Genomic DNA, 17,336 nt, shown 5'->3' on the forward strand with positions numbered 1-17,336 from the left:
TCGAACAGACTGCAAACTACCTGGCGTTCTATCGCCATGCTCTAAGACAAACTCTAACCTTAACCAACTTTGAAAGAGTGCCTAAGCTTAACAGTCTAAAGAACTTGCAGTCACGGCACGGCACGCTCTAAGACAAACAACAGTCCTAGACCAACCTAGGAACCAAGGTGAGGTGAGACGGATCTTTAAAAAAGTGGATATCAGGAAGGCAGCAGGACCGGACGGCATCCCCGGCCGCGTCCTAAAAGTCTGTGCCGACCAACTGGCCCCGGTATTCACTGACATCTTCAACCTGTCCTTGGAACAGGCCGTCATCCCCACCTGTCTGAAGAAGTCCACCATCATCCCTGTACCCAAAAAATCTACGCCCGCTTGCCTCAACGACTACCGCCCTGTAGCCCTCACCTCCATAGCCATGAAGTGCTTTGAGAAGCTAGTGAAGGGCTACATCTGTTCCTCCCTCCCCATCAACCTGGACCCTCTGCAATTTGCATATCGCCCCAACAGGTCCACGGAGGACGCCATAGCCCATGTGCTGCACACAGCAGCATCACATCTGGACAAGAGGCAGGGGAACTATGTGAGAATGCTGTTCATCGACTACAGCTCAGCATTCAATACCATAGTCCCCTCCAAACTCATAGCCAAGCTCAGGGACCTGGGCTTGAACTATGACCTGTGCCAGTGGGTCCTGGACTTCCTGACGGGCAGACCCCAGGTGGTAAGAGCCGGCAACTGCACCTCCTCATCCATCACGCTCAACATAGGGGCCCCCCAGGGCTGTGTTCTGAGCCCCCTCCTCTACTCCCTGTACACACATGACTGCGTAGCACAGCGGAACAACAACACCATCATCAAATTTGCTGATGACACAGTAGTGGTGGGCCTGATCTCTGCCAACGACGAAAGGGCCTACCTGGAAGAGGTAGAGAACCTGTCACAGTGGTGTCAGGAGAACTGCCTCTCCCTGAACGTCAGCAAAACAAAAGAGATGATTGTGGACTTCAGGAGGTCGGGGGTCAAGGACTACAGCCCCCTCAGCATCGACGGGGCACCAGTTGAGAGAGTGAACAGTTTCAAGTACCTCGGAGCCCACATATCCGAGGACTTGACATGGACCACACACATTGACAGTGTTGTGAAGAAGGCACGACAACGCCTCTACTTCCTCAGGCGCCTAAGGAAGTTCCAAGTCAGTCAGAAGATCCTTAGGAACTTCTACTCATGTACAATAGAGAGCATCCTGACCGGCAACATCACCTCCTGGTTTGGGAATAGCACTGCACAAGACCGTAGCAGACTACAAAGAGTGACACGTTCAGCCGAACGCACAATTAGAGGGGGGCTTCCCACCCTCCAGAACATTTACAACAAGCGGTGCAAGGGGAAGGCTAAGAGAATTATTAAGGACTCGAGCCACCCGAACAACTGCCTCTTTGAACTGCTGCCGTCAGGCAAGCGATACCGGAGTCTTATGGCGAGCACAGAAAGACTCAGAAGGAGCTTCTATCCCCAGGCCATCAGGCTGCTAAACGAACAATAATCGCTAAACGAACAATGATCACTATGCAGCAACCATCAAATGCACACAGCACACACACCCACACGCACACACTCAAACAAACAACGCACTGCAGCACCCACTCTCCACACTTTAGATCACACAAACACACTTACACTTTATGTTTATTGATAAAGGATTTGCACTACAACTCGTACACCTACTGTGAATTGTACCTAAACTGCACCTCGTCCATTATGCCTTGCACTATATAGTATTGTATATTAGTACACTGCACAGTATTGTATATTGTATGGTAACTACGTCTACGAACATTGTACATATGTCTAAACTGAACACTGTGACCTCTTTTTTTTACTTCTAATTTTTACTATGTCTTTATTTCATACTTATCTTGTCATGCACAGTCTCTGGAGCGCAACAGTAAGAAGCATTTTGTACAAAAGTATTCTGTACTTCTGTATGACAACTATTAAAGAAACTTGAAACTTGAAGCTAGAAGCTAGAATTGGAACATTAGAAATTGGATTCGGCCAATCAGAGATCGTCTCTGTGAAATTCTGCCATGGAAAAAAATTCTGGCGTCGGCCAATCAGAGAGCGTCTCCGCGAAATGCGGCTATGGAAATTCTTCACGGAAGTTCACGCTGCTGGCTAGACCGCTTCAAATCGCGCTCGGATTCCAACATAATAGTCATATTTCAACGCACAACGCCGTATGCACTGATTGGCTGTGACGGAGACAGCGATCAAACTGTGACGCGCACTCAGAGCGCTATCGCGTATAGCCCGGGCCGAGAAATACGAAAAAATTTAAAAAATTTAAAAAACGTGATGTCACTTCCTGCTCTGGAAAACGATGTTTTTTTAATTTAGATAATAACGTTATATTGTGCATTGGAAATACAAACATACTTAAAATGAGTAAATATTATTAATTTTAAACATGTTTATATTATTTATAGGGCTATAAAACACAAAAACGAAAAAGTTTTATTGTCTTCTTCTCTGATTTAACAGCAGCTGGCCAGCAGGTGGGTCGGCGCCCTAGCGCCCCTAGTGGTAGAGCCGCCACTGCCGTGGATATGGATCTTTGCCATAACTCAATAATCTACATGATTTGGGCGTGTATTAGTAATATACAAACCGGAAATGGATCGCCTCGATCCCCACCACATAACTGGGATCTGTTTGCTCCACTCTCATCGCCCAACGGTACGAGGAGACTGACGTGAGTTTCAGCGTTTTTGTTTATCATTTTCGATACAAACTGCTCTGATCAATATATCACCCATACTACATGAAGCATCTAACGACTATCACGGAATTATAAATGACCCCCCCCCCCCCCCCTCCGTTCACCCGCGCATGATCAGTCATAACGTTTAGGACCATGTACAGTTTTTTTATATAGCGTCGATCGGTATCAAACTGCATTTGATGATCTAATATATGCATTTGTGCCTATATCTCACGTTCTGGGAAATACTGCAGAAAACGATAAAAACATATTTATACTCTAGACGGTATTTTCGTATGAATGTGTGAATGAAAAAGTAAAACGTTCCTACATCCTGAACGATAGATAATCGATGTTGAATGGGCCATAGTAATGTCAATTTAGCAATACAATTTAAAAGGTTATAGCCCTGCAAAGAAGGTGAACATCTCCATAGACTTACAGTGCTGGCAGAGATCAAACAGCGATGGATATAAGCGTGGCAGAGAATGGGTTAAGAGGAGGGAAGACCTTTTTTTTTTTTTTTTAAATCAAAATCAATCAAATCAAAAGAACAGTAACCCAGCATCGTAGCATAGCATCAGCCGCGCGCTCCAGGATAGCCGGGAAAACGACAACGTTTACCCAGATATCCTGCCCCTTGCGCCAATACACAACTCGGTTGTCTCACGGGACAACGAGCAGTATCACTAACGCCAGCATTGTTATGCCTAGTGGCGCAAGCCCTACCTGGGCGCGACCTAGCCACGACAGCTAGCCGCCGCACGATGTCCCTCGATCCACTGTCAGAAGATGAGGAAACCCCAGGACAGGCCCGATGCGCTGTCAGAACGTGCCGAGAAGATTCCAGGGGCTGGAAAATCTCAGGCGAAAACCCAACATTGTTCAATTTCTCTCTGCATTCCATAACAACTAGTTACATGGAGTGCACTGCAACGTCCATGATGGAAACGAAAAAAAGAGGAAGGGCGAGTATGACCATGTCCGGTGTCTTATAGGGGACACTGGGGCGGGGCCTGGGCAAGTGCATGGGTGCATTGTTTTCATTAATGAAGTACAGTAGGTACTGGAGATAGGGGTATATGGTGAAGAGCGAGACGCGATTGGCCAGTACGCTATATAACAGCCTCCCGTAGGTGCTCTTTGAGTGGTACTGTGGTAGACGCCCTGTCTTAACACCTCCCACATGTTAGGAACCGGTTACAGGTAGGCTCAAATGCACAACACGGGAGACAGAGGAAAGTTCAGCATTTAATAATACGTTGCAAAAAGTTTACGCACTCCAGTGCGGTGTGTGTGTGTGTCTTGAGCCTGGCGGGTGAGTATCCGTGACCAGGGGGGGGGGGGGGGGGGGGGCAGGGGGGTGAAACTGTGAGGATAACGGAGAGACTCAACGGAAAAACGAGGGGAAGCACACAGGAAAAACACGAGACAAAAACACGGGGAAAACATGAGACGTCAAAAATCATGGAACGGGTGGAGACACGAAAAAACACAACAGGAGTAAGTTTAAGTTTAAGTTTAAGTTTATTTGGATCCCCATTAGCCACAGCAGTGCTGGGGCTATTCTTCCTGGGGTCCATAACACATAAAATACAGTTACAGACGTATACACTCACAACATTTACATGTCATACAGACAATTAAAACAACAATAAAAACCCTTATACACTCATAACATTTACATGACATACAGACCATTAAAACAACAATAAAAACCCTTATACACTCACAACATTTACATGTCATACAGACAATTAAAACAACAGTAAAAACCCTAATCAAATTCATAATACAATATAAAAATACAAAATTATACAATATTTTAATAATATATCCCTATCAGACACATGCCTTTTCATCCATATATACCTATCTCTTTATCAGACACATACATTTTAATTTACGTACACACTATCTATTAGGGAATGTCAATTTCTTTGGTTGAAAATGTTGTTTTACCACAATTTTGAAACGGCATTTACTATTCTCCTGCTTAACATGTCTGGGAAGAGAGTTCCATTCCTGCATACCACGGAACATGACAGTTCGCTTCATTGCATTCGACCTCACTTTTGGAAGTGTAAAACCTCGTGCAGAAGCATGTCTGGTGGAATGGTTGTGTCTGTCAAGACTTATTGATAAATTGTTATATAAAATTGAGGGGATCTTTGTAACAAAAATATTCCTAGTGAATACAAGGAGTGAGCAGAGTAATTTATGTTTGACAAGTAACCAAGTTAAACAACTGTGCATCGCTGCAACATTAGTTCTGTACTCACAGCGAAGCGCTATACGTGCTGCTTTGTTTTGTACCATTTGTAATTTTTTCAGTTTACTCGTCGTTACATTCGACCATACTGCAGGACAATAGTCAAGATTTGACAAAACCAGAGCTTGAATGACCTGTTTGATAGAATTTAGTGGTAACAAATGAGCACATCTTTTAACAACAGAAATCCCTCTTCCCATTTTCACTACTATATTGTTTATATGGTGTGACCATGACAATTTACTGTCTAATGTTACCCCTAGGAGTTTAGTCTTCTGGACTTGATTAATTACCACATCACTTATCAAAAGTTTCAAGACTGGGTTCGTTCTTAGAGTATGGTTTGAACCGAAAATGATGCTACTTGTCTTTGATATGTTTAGAACTAGTTTGTTATTCTTTATCCATTCCATCACTGATTGCAACTCTGCCTTTAGGACCGTATTTAATTCATTGGCTGTTGAGGCTGATGTGTAAATCGTTGAATCATCCGCATACATAGAAATATAGGACTTATTTAGGACAAGAGGCATGTCATTTGTAAATATGGTGTAGAGCAAAGGCCCAAGGCAACTTCCTTGGGGTACTCCACACCTTACCGTTTTAACTTCTGAGTAACTCCCATTAAAAAAAACTATTTGTTTCCGGTTTGCTAAATAAGTTTGCATCCAAGATAGTGCAGATGAGGAGAAACCGTAACATTCAAGTTTTTTAAGTAAGAATTTGTGATCTATGATGTCGAATGCTGCAGTAAAATCAAGCAAGACAGCTCCAACCATTTTCTTTTTATCTATCTCTTTCAGCCAATCATCCGTCATTTGGGTTAAAGCAGTCGCTGTTGAATGTCCTTCACGATATGCATGTTGAAAATCAGTGGTCAATGTGTTAAAAGAAAAGTAGCTTTTAATCTGTTCACTTACTATTCTTTCCATCAGTTTACTCAAAACTGGCAGTAAACTTATGGGACGACTATTAGATCCTGAGAATGGCAATTTCAAATTTTTTGGCAGTGGTATTACTTTGGCAGTTTTCCACTGTTGCGGATACAAACATTCACTAAAGGATTGATTTATAATATGACAGATAGCAGGGGCAATTAAATCAGGGACCAATTTCAGAAGTTTCCCGTCAAGACCGTCAACACCTGGTGGTTTGTTTTTAGTGGTACTTAACATGTTCTACATTACTTATAGTCACACTATCAAAATTAAATTGACAATTTTTATCTTTCATTATTTTATTCTTTATTAATAAATAAGATTTTTCATTTTCTATTGTTTGCATATTATTCCTTAAATTATCTACTTTTCCAATAAAATAATTGTTAATATGATTAGCAATCTCAACTGGTTTGGTGAGGAATTTTCCTTCTGTTTCTAGAAAGGATGGGGTAGGTTTCTTATTCCTGCCCATTATTTCATTTAGAGTATTCCATAATAATTTACTGTCATTTTTTATATAATTAAACCTATTTTCATAATACAATTTCTTCTTCTTTTTATTACATTTTGTAACAACATTTCTTAATTTACAATATACCTCCCAGTCTGATTTATAACCTGATGTATTTGCTATTAATTTAGCTCGATTACGTTCTATCATATATTCTTTTAGTTCAGCATCCAACCATGGTGTTCTGACGCTTCTGACGGTAAACTTTCTCAATGGTGCATGTTTGTCAACAAGTTTGTCAAGTAAGGTTGACATGATGACGAAAAAAACCATACGTCAATAAACGAAGATCTGACGCTGATGCATGGAGATCCTGGTCTTCTTGTAGATGGTGTGTTGATTAGACTGCAAGTGCGGAGTCTCCATCCATCAACGTAATGATTATCAGCTGCACCTTTTTTTATTTATTTTTTATTGTGGATCCCCATTCCCCATTAGTTTACACCAAGGTGAGACTACTCTTCCTGGGGTCCAAACATTTAAAATAATATTTTTTTTTAATTAAAATATAAAGCCACAAACATTGAAGTACTCACAAGAATACATCACAACAAACAAAACAAGTGAATCAAAGCTCACTCAATATTCATAAGTCAGATATCACAATTCTCCAACCATAGAATACATATTCCATAATTAGTCCATAAGAACAAAACAGATAAAATCGTCTATATGATTTTAACTCATAATATTGCATAACTTGTCTCAAGTCACCGATCACCTTTATATTTCCATACTAATTTCCATAATAAGTCAATGACCAAAATGTATCTCGTTATTCCTGAGCACAATTTTAAACTTTTTTTAAACATACATTTGTACCTTACCATAGTTATATTTCTCTGTATACTATTCCAATAAGCAACTGCTCTATACATTACTGTCTTTTTCAGAGCATTGCTCGTAGAACGTGCGCCAAAGTGCAGGGAGTGAATGAGACAGACACAGGGTTAGAGACAGACACAGGGTTAGAGACAGACACAGGGTTAGAGACAGACACAGGGTTAGAGACAGACACAGGTTAGAGACAGACACAGGGTTAGAGACAGACACAGGGTTAGAGACAGACACAGGGTTAGAGACAGACACAGGGTTAGAGACAGACACAGGGTTAGAGACAGACACAGGGTTAGAAACAGACACAGGGTTAGAGACAGACACAGGGTTAGAGACAGACACAGGGTTAGGGACAGACACAGGGTTAGAGACAGACACAGGGTTAGGGACAGACACAGGGTTAGGGACAGACACAGGGTTAGGGACAGACACAGGGTTAGAGACAGACACAGGGTTAGAGGCAGACACAGGGTTAGAGACAGACACGGGGTTAGAGACAGACACAGGGTTAGAGACAGACACAGGGTTAGGGACAGACACAGGGTTAGAGACAGACACAGGGTTAGGGACAGACACAGGGTTAGAGGCAGACACAGGGTTAGAGACAGACACGGGGTTAGAGACAGACACAGGGTTAGAGACAGACACAGGGTTAGGGACAGACACAGGGTTAGAGACAGACACAGGGTTAGAGACAGACACAGGGTTAGAGACAGACACGGGGTTAGAGACAGACACAGGGTTAGAGACAGACACAGGTTAGAGACAGACACAGGGTTAGAGACAGACACAGGGTTAGGGACAGACACAGGGTTAGGGACAGACACAGGGTTAGAGACAGACACAGGGTTAGGGACAGACACAGGGTTAGAGACAGACACAGGGTTAGAGACAGACACGGGGTTAGAGACAGACACAGGGTTAGAGACAGACACAGGTTAGAGACAGACACAGGGTTAGAGACAGACACAGGGTTAGAGACAGACACAGGGTTAGAGACAGACACAGGGTTAGGGACAGACACAGGGTTAGGGACAGACACAGGGTTAGGGACAGACACAGGGGTGTGAGGGAGACAGAGAGGCTTGTGCAGGTGAAACCGTAACACTCCCCCTCTTCTCCCCCTCTTCTCCCCCTCTTCTCCCATTCCCGGCTCACTTTGACATCCTGTCACCCGACCTCCCTCCAACCCCTTCTCCAGCCCCTCCCCGCCTCCATATATCCTCCAATCTCCTTCCTACCTGGTCATCTGACCACACCCCTTTTGTCAGTGTATATATATCGACGTATTCTATAATTGGAGGAGCCAGTCAGGTCTGGTCTTCTCAGCCAAATCTCTTATGTATTTGATCTAATAAATTGGACCAAGCGAACTATGGATCAAGCCATTTCTTTCCACCACAGAACTAACGGCAAAAACTAAACTTACGGGGGAAAGCGTCTCTGTGACGTTGTGCTGTGTCTTGTTGCTATAGAAACTGCTGTGTGTTGTTGCTATAGAAACTGTTTTACAGAACGGATTAAGGATTAATAACGATAACGTTAGTTCGGCCAGAGAAACAAATATACTAATTAAAATGGTTGGACCTGCGAGATTTGTACTTTGTACTTTGTTGGTGTGCATTTTTATTAAATGTAAGGAGTAAAAAGTATGTTTTTTTTCTCTGAAATGTAATTGAGTAAAAGTACAAGTATACAAACCTAATAATACTAGTAAAGTACAAATCCCCAAAAACAGTACTTAAGTATTGTAACGAAGTGTGGAAACAATCAGTTCTGCCGACATTGGTCCTCATGCTCGAACAGACTTACGAGAAAGGTACGAACAAATGTCTTCATAACTCCATTTACAAACGCATTGCGTAGATTTTGGCATGACCGATCGGTTTCTTTTTGGAGATTCGTTCGTAGCTACGAACAGGATTTATGAACATGGAAAGGCGCCCATGTTCTTAACGGCTTCATTTGGGAGAAATAATTGGTGATTGCGTGCACGTCGATTCTGAGACATCATCAGAATTAAATAATTACAATAATAATAAATACGACAATATTTGTATCATTAACAATTCCATTTGACATTTATAGTCATGACTCAACGAGGCATCGTCATGTCCGGAAATAAATAAAAGCACTACACAAACACTGCAAATGACAGTGAATTAACTAAACTCTGTATTACTGTATTAATTAACACATTCGGGACGGGCCACGTATAAATCCGTGTTTCGAATCCATGCGTTGTGGACAGAAGCACGGATAAATCTGTGGGAAGTTGTTATTGCTTTTATTCCATTTATTAACCTATTCAAGGTCACCGAGCGGCACTGCAGATTTACCCTACTCTATGAATTCGAGAATGTGCAATACTGGCCCGATCCTCTTAGGGGCGCTATCGCGATAATGCAGTGTGCCCTGTAGCAGAACGGATCAGTATTTTTTTTTACTTTCAATGGAGATTTCAGTTAGCAGGATTCTAGATGTGTAGCTTGTAGCTTGGATAACGTTTTGCATCACAGATTTCACCATGCAATAAGGGGATTTATCATCAGCCAATGGACATATCGATCTACCAGATGGCGATCGATAACGGGAAATGCTCGGGGACATCCCACCGGACCACGGTAAGATCTTTTTCACGTAAAGTACAACCCGATCGGGCCTTGCTTTGATCCAGGCGTTTGGCCTATGATGCTAATGAGGCTAACGTGGTTATTGGTAATCGATAATCAGAAACGACGTTCCCCGCCCCCCCCCCCCCCCCCCCTTTCATGCATACATGCGTGAGGATCGTACCGATCATATGCAGTTTGAGTTTTAACTGGAGCGTATCTATAACCAAAATGCCATTGGATTTAACGTTATTATCTATTAGCCCTGTATCTCGGCTTCCAGGAAAAATACTAGACCAAATCCGGTATAACGCTTATCACGGCGCTATAAAATGAGAACCTATTGATGAATTATTTTTTTCTTTAAGCCATTTTGAAGGGACGGTTTATGGACTCAATTGACAATGAGAATGGACAGATAGCAATACTATAAAGTATAGATTTAGCTCTACAAACAGCCCCACGTCTGTTTACATTTCCCGGTCCTCTTGAGAATAATTAGACTCATAGCAGTGGCCGCGATTGTGTTAATATTCCATATACCGTCTCGTTCTCTATTGTAATTATTTATTGTTGGTTGTATTTATTTCTTACATTGCTTCACATTTGCATTACAACAGTATACAAGGCGGTTAGGTGGCCGAGCGGAGATTGCGTTCGTCACCAGCCCCGGAGCTGAGCTGGATTTGCCTGTTCGAATCCAGCTCACAGCTCCGGGGTTGTCACCAGCTTGGCTGGCCGTCTGCACTGATACAATTGGCTGTATCAGAGGGTGGGAGAAGCTGGCGGGGTGGGTCCGGGTCGTTGTAAACAGCGACTCCTACAGTTCGGTCGGGGCGCCTGCTAAGCGCGGATTGGACGTGAGGGGGATAGTGTGGTCCTCCCACACGCTACGCCCTCTCAATGAGAATCCGCGCTGCCAGGTGAAAAGAAGCGGTGATTGGCTGGACGTGTGTCGGAGGAAGCACGTGGTAGCCTCCACTCTCCCAGATGATCTGACTGTGGGGGGTAAGTGCGCAGCGACCAGGAAGGGACTGGGAATTGGCATACGACTAACATTGGGATGGGAGAAAATCGGAGGAAAATGGAGGGGGAAAAAGACCAATAAAATAAAAATAAAAAAACAGTATACAACAGACACAGAGGACAAGTTTTACGAATCCATATAAATCTATAGCTTATTAGCAACGATGCAGCAGCCTGATGCAGGCGTCTTGGTGAGGATGCATACGGAGCTGCGCACTCACACACACACACACACACACACACACACACACCACACACACACACACACACACCACAATATGGCATATCTACTGCTGCTGGAAGATATCGCTGATCATGCACTGAGGAGCTGGACCAGACGCTCAAACCCTGTGCCACCACACGTCCAGGTACTGTCCACCTTGGGCACGGTCGCATCAACCACCTGCTCTATGTGGTCTCACGCTTCCCAGGACTCCAGGAGGTGTACATAACTCCAACATCTTACAGATCTGTGGGTGTGCACCTCGAGCAAGGAGATGCTGGAGACACATGGCTAATTGGTACGTGCATAATTAATCGTTCCAGCAACATTAGGCTTCTATTATTCAAATGTTTTATTAGCAGATCGCGGATATGCTCTGGCCCCCTGGTTCATGGCCACACTCACCAACCCCAGGCGGAGCAGCATGAATCTTTTTTTTTTCTTCACATGAGCCAATTTATTTTTCACTTCAGCCGCTGTGCGCTCCTCTCCTGACACCATGTTAACCTCACCTGTTATCTCTCCTCTCCTGACACCATGTTAACCTCACCTGTTATCTCTCCTCTCCTGACACCACGTTAACCTCACCTGTTATCTCTCCTCTCCTGACACCACGTTAACCTCACCTGTTATCTCTCCTCTCCTGACACCACGTTAACCTCACCTGTTATCTCTCCTCTCCTGACACCATGTTAACCTCACCTGTTATCTCTCCTCTCCTGACACCACGTTAACCTCACCTGTTATCTCTCCTCTCCTGACACCACGTTAACCTCACCTGTTATCTCTCCTCTCCTGACACCACGTTAACCTCACCTGTTATCTCTCCTCTCCTGACACCATGTTAACCTCACCTGTTATCTCTCCTCTCCTGACACCATGTTAACCTCACCTGTTATCTCTCCTCTCCTGACACCACGTTAACCTCACCTGTTATCTCTCCTCTCCTGACACCACGTTAACCTCACCTGTTATCTCTCCTCTCCTGACACCACGTTAACCTCACCTGTTATCTCTCCTCTCCTGACACCATGTTAACCTCACCTGTTATCTCTCCTCTCCTGACACCACGTTAACCTCACCTGTTATCTCTCCTCTCCTGACACCATGTTAACCTCACCTGTTATCTCTCCTCTCCTGACACCATGTTAACCTCACCTGTTATCTCTCCTCTCCTGACACCACGTTAACCTCACCTGTTATCTCTCCTCTCCTGACACCACGTTAACCTCACCTGTTATCTCTCCTCTCCTGACACCACGTTAACCTCACCTGTTATCTCTCCTCTCCTGACACCATGTTAACCTCACCTGTTATCTCTCCTCTCCTGACACCATGTTAACCTCACCTGTTATCTCTCCTCTCCTGACACCATGTTAACCTCACCTGTTATCTCTCCTCTCCTGACACCATGTTAACCTCACCTGTTATCTCTCCTCTCCTGACACCATGTTAACCTCACCTGTTATCTCTCCTCTCCTGACACCATGTTAACCTCACCTGTTATCTCTCCTCTCCTGACACCATGTTAACCTCACCTGTTATCTCTCCTCTCCTGACACCATGTTAACCTCACCTGTTATCTCTCCTCTCCTGACACCATGTTAACCTCACCTGTTATCTCTCCTTTCCTGACACCATGTTAACCTCACCTGTTATCTCTCCTCTCCTGACACCACGTTAACCTCACCTGTTATCTCTCCTCTCCTGACACCACGTTAACCTGACCTGTTATCTCTCCTCTCCTGACACCATGTTAACCTCACCTGTTATCTCTCCTCTCCTGACACCACGTTAACCTCACCTGTTATCTCTCCTCTCTTGACACCATGTTAACCTCACCTGTTAACTCGTCCCATGCCGCTTTTTATGGGTGGCCTTGTACCCGTATTGACAATACTAAATAAGATGTTATGCTAAGATGTCATGTTCTACCGTATGCAGTGGCGGCTGGTGAAAAGGATTCTAGGTGGGGCGGTGCCATATTCAATCAGTTTCAGTAACTACAGAACAGTATATATTGAGGCTGAGACTCACTTGTTTTGCTGCTGGTAGAACATCACGTAGGAATTGGAAGAGCCATCGCGTGTAGCTCTAACCCAGGGAGGGGCAACTGGCGGCCCGCGGGCCGCATGCGGCCCTCACCGACGTTCCATGCGGCCCCAGGCCAATATTAAAAAAAAAAAAAAAAAATTATAATATTTTTTTATTTTTTTTATTTTTTTATTTTTTTGTATTGTATTCGACTAAGAAGAGTTGGCAGTCAACTATGACTCCTTTCGATCGATTAGTCGACTATTTGACTAATAGGGGTCAGCCCTAGTGTGCACATATTCAACGCTGTTGAAAGTGCCGTGCAGCAATATGGGGGTTTTGATAAACTGTCGGCTGTTGTTACCGATGGATTCGCCGGGCTTCTAAGGCAGAGTGGCGTTGAGTGTCCAATGCTGCACTGCATTATACATCAGGTAAGTTCGCTAACATAATTTCCATCTATTGTGCGTCACTATAATGACCAATGCGAGTCGAGAGTCGTTAAATCGTTTTTCTTTTTTTTTTATCTGATATAGGAGGCTCTCTGTGCCAAGAAGCTTGAATACAGCCATGTTATGGATTTGGTTACCAAGGTTACCAATCTAATTCGTGGAGGCAACAGGTCACTAAACCATAGAAAGTTTGTCTCTTTTTTGGAAGAGATGGACACTGATTATGGCGACTTGCAGCTACACACAGAAATCCGATGGCTGAGCCGTCGGAAAGTACAGGAGCGACATTGAAACACTGCAAATGCAATTCAATGATCGGTTTGAAGATTTCAACGGCATGCAGTCACGGATAGCGCTGTTTGCCGGCCCCCTCACCGCTACGGTGTCAGAGCAGCCCCCACCGTTGCAGCTTGAACTGTGCGAGCTACAGTCAGATCCTTTTTTTCAAGCAAAGAGAAATGAGAGGGGAATTTCGTTTTGGAAACTGCTACCTGAGCCCCGCTTCCCACTCCTCAGGGACTTTGCCCTCTCTATGGCCAGTATGTTTGGGAGCACATACATACGTGAGAGCAATTTCTCAAACATGAAGCACATCAAGTCAAAGGAGAGAAACAGGCTGTCGGATGAAACATTATTTCATCTGATACAGATTGCATGCACAAACATTGAAGTTGACATTCCTGCTATTGTGCGCCAAATGGAGAGACCACAAGTGTCTCATTAAAGACAGGGGGGGGAGGAGATGATGAAGAGGTGTAGAGGGGGGGAAGGAGATGATGAAGAGGTGTAGAGAGGGGGGGGAGAGATGATGAAGAGGTGTAGAGAGGGGGGGGGGATGATGGAGAGGTGTAGAGAGGGGACCATTATTATTATTATTATTATTATTATAACCATTATTGACCCACTGTGGGGCGAGGGTGAATGTCATGCCAGTTTGATTAAGGGTCAATGGGAGGCATGTAGTATTGCACTTTACTTTACTTGCACTTTACTTGTTTACTTTTGTAGTGTTCAGATAACACTAATAACACAAACACAAAGCAGCATTCCTGCTGCATTTCACTACAACAGTAAATCAAAAGTGCAATAATAAATGATTTTGTTAAATGTATAAACTTGTATCCTGCTACTAAACAAAACATTCCTGAGTGCTTCATATCCATAACATGCATTTCAGTGTTATAATGTTTTGTTTAGTAGCAGGATAAAAGTTTATACATTTAACAAAATCATTTATTATTGCACTTTTGATTTACTGTTGTAGTGAAATGCAGCAGGAATGCTGCTTTGTGTTTGTTGAGCAGTGGGCTTTAAGTTCATACATTTATTTTATTAGAAGATATACAAAGATAATTGATCATTTTTGTATATATTTGGGGTTACAGCAATACTTTTAAATTCAGCTGTTTATAAATTCATAAAGTTGAAATTGCATTACTAAATGCATTTGAAATGGAATAAAAACAAAGTTACAACAAATTATAATTGTTTATATACCTTATTTATCACATCTGTGACTATTATGGGCTATTTGAGTGATGGGGTACTACTGGCGGGACTGCCGATAAACAATGCGGCCCCCCAGATTGATTGTGGACATTTTGTGGCCCTCACCATATACAAAGTTGCCCACCCCTGCTCTAACCCTTCGAGAAGCTTTGTCATCCGGGCTTGAACTTTCCATAAATGTGTCCATGAATCCATTTAGTTAGATCCAACACTGTCTGAATGTATCTTGTGATTATTATCAATTTCCGACGAGAGAGAAGAGATCTTATTGAAGTTGGGGGCAGCTGCTGTAATCCAGTCTCGTCTTGAGTCCCTGCGTCCATTATTGTCATCATCAGTCTGCGCACCCCCTAACACACCAATGACTCTGCTTGGGGCGCTAAATAAATCGCCCTTTAGGCATCATATTTGAAGATGCTGATTGGCTAAATTGAGTTGCTAGGTGTATTTATGTTGCCCTGAGCATTTTTCAATTGCCTGCGTTGCACTGATGCCCAGTCTCTCTCTCACATCAAGTGGGCACCTCCCTTCACCAGTGTTTTGTCAAGTGAGGTCCGACTGTTCCAGAGTTAATGAACTCCACACAGAGAACTGAGAGCCTCTTTGATAAGTTGTTTGGTGTCCTCTCACACCCAGCTGCCATCCAGTAATATCCATACTGTTGTCATGGTAACGGAGCCCTCCGTGTCCTGCCATTCTGACCCTGACCAGGAGGACGTGACGTCGTGACAGTCTATCTCTCTCCTCTTTCATCATTCTACCTAGGGGATCTATCTCCCCTCTATTCTTTCTGCCTGGGGGTCTCTCTCTCTCTCTCTCTCTCTCTCTCTCTCTCTCTCTCTCTCTCTCTCTCTCTCTCTCTCTCTCTCTCTCTCTGCCCCCCCCCCCCCCACTGTGAGTGCCAGGTCCAGGTGTTAGCTGGGTAATTACAAAATAGAAGTTGATTTGTTTAAATCTGGGCTCTGCCACTGACAGCTGGATCTTCCGTTGTCCCATTCAGATCAAGTCATTACCCAGCATGCCTCAGAGACTCCATGTGGAGGGGGCAAGGTGGTAGAAGGAAGAAGGATGCCCTGGTAGTTAGAGAAGGTTGCCGGTTTGATCCCCTGTTGCAGTGTATCCTACCTGCTCAAGGGGTGCTGGAAAAATCTCCAGTCTTACCTGGGGGGACCTGTGGAGTATTGAGCCACATTAAATAACATTCCTGACAGGGGCAACTTACATTTATATTTAGTCATTTAGCTGAACGTTTTTATCCAAAGTGACTTACAAGTTCTGTACAACAAGTCAGCAGGAAGGGTACAACTCTTACAGCTGAGTAACAATGTTGATTGATTGATTGATTGATTGAAAACTTTATTAACAGATTGCAGAATGGGTACAATACAGTACAGCTGTAAACTTGACTGTGTTTGTTACTTTCTTTACGTGACTTTTGAAGGTCAATGTAGAGTCCAATGTGACCCCAAGATACTTGAACTCCTTTACAATGTCCAGCTCCGCCTCTCCCAGAAACACATTAGAGTGAGTGACCTCTACTGATGACTTTGTGAACATCATACACATTGTTTTTTTGGTGTTTAGTGAAAGACATGATTTTGTTAGCCAGTTTTGAACATGGGTCATTGCAGATGTCAGGGTTGCAGAGGCGTCTTGTATTGATTTTGCAGATGTAAAGATTACACAGTCGTCAGCATACATTTGGACATTGGTGTTATGGCATGCATCGGGTAGGTCATTGATAAATAATGAGAACAGTATTGGCCCAAGACTTGAACCCTGTGGAAGGCCTGTATAACAGTCAAGGTAGGGAGATTTGACACCATCAACACAAACACATTGCTTTCTACTGGATAGATATGATTTCATCCACAATAGAGCTCTTTCAGAGAAATTATTTAGAAAATTATTTCACTTTTTCTAAGAACATACAGTTAGCTGATTCTGTTGAATGATGGGCGCGGAACCCGAATTGCATGGGGTGCAATAGGGTACAGCTTTTATTTAGGTGTTCATTCAATAGCTTTACTACCCACTTCTCAGCTACTTTAAATATGACCGGGAGAATACTGATTGGCCGGTAGTTAGCAATGTAATTTTTTTGACCAGATTTAAAGGAAAATGTATCCTCATCACAGGTGCATGGGATTACGGTAAT

Source organism: Notolepis coatsorum (assembly GCF_963971535.1).
Source record: "Notolepis coatsorum genome assembly, chromosome: 15".
NCBI classification, from domain to species: Eukaryota; Metazoa; Chordata; class Actinopteri; order Aulopiformes; family Paralepididae; genus Notolepis; species Notolepis coatsorum.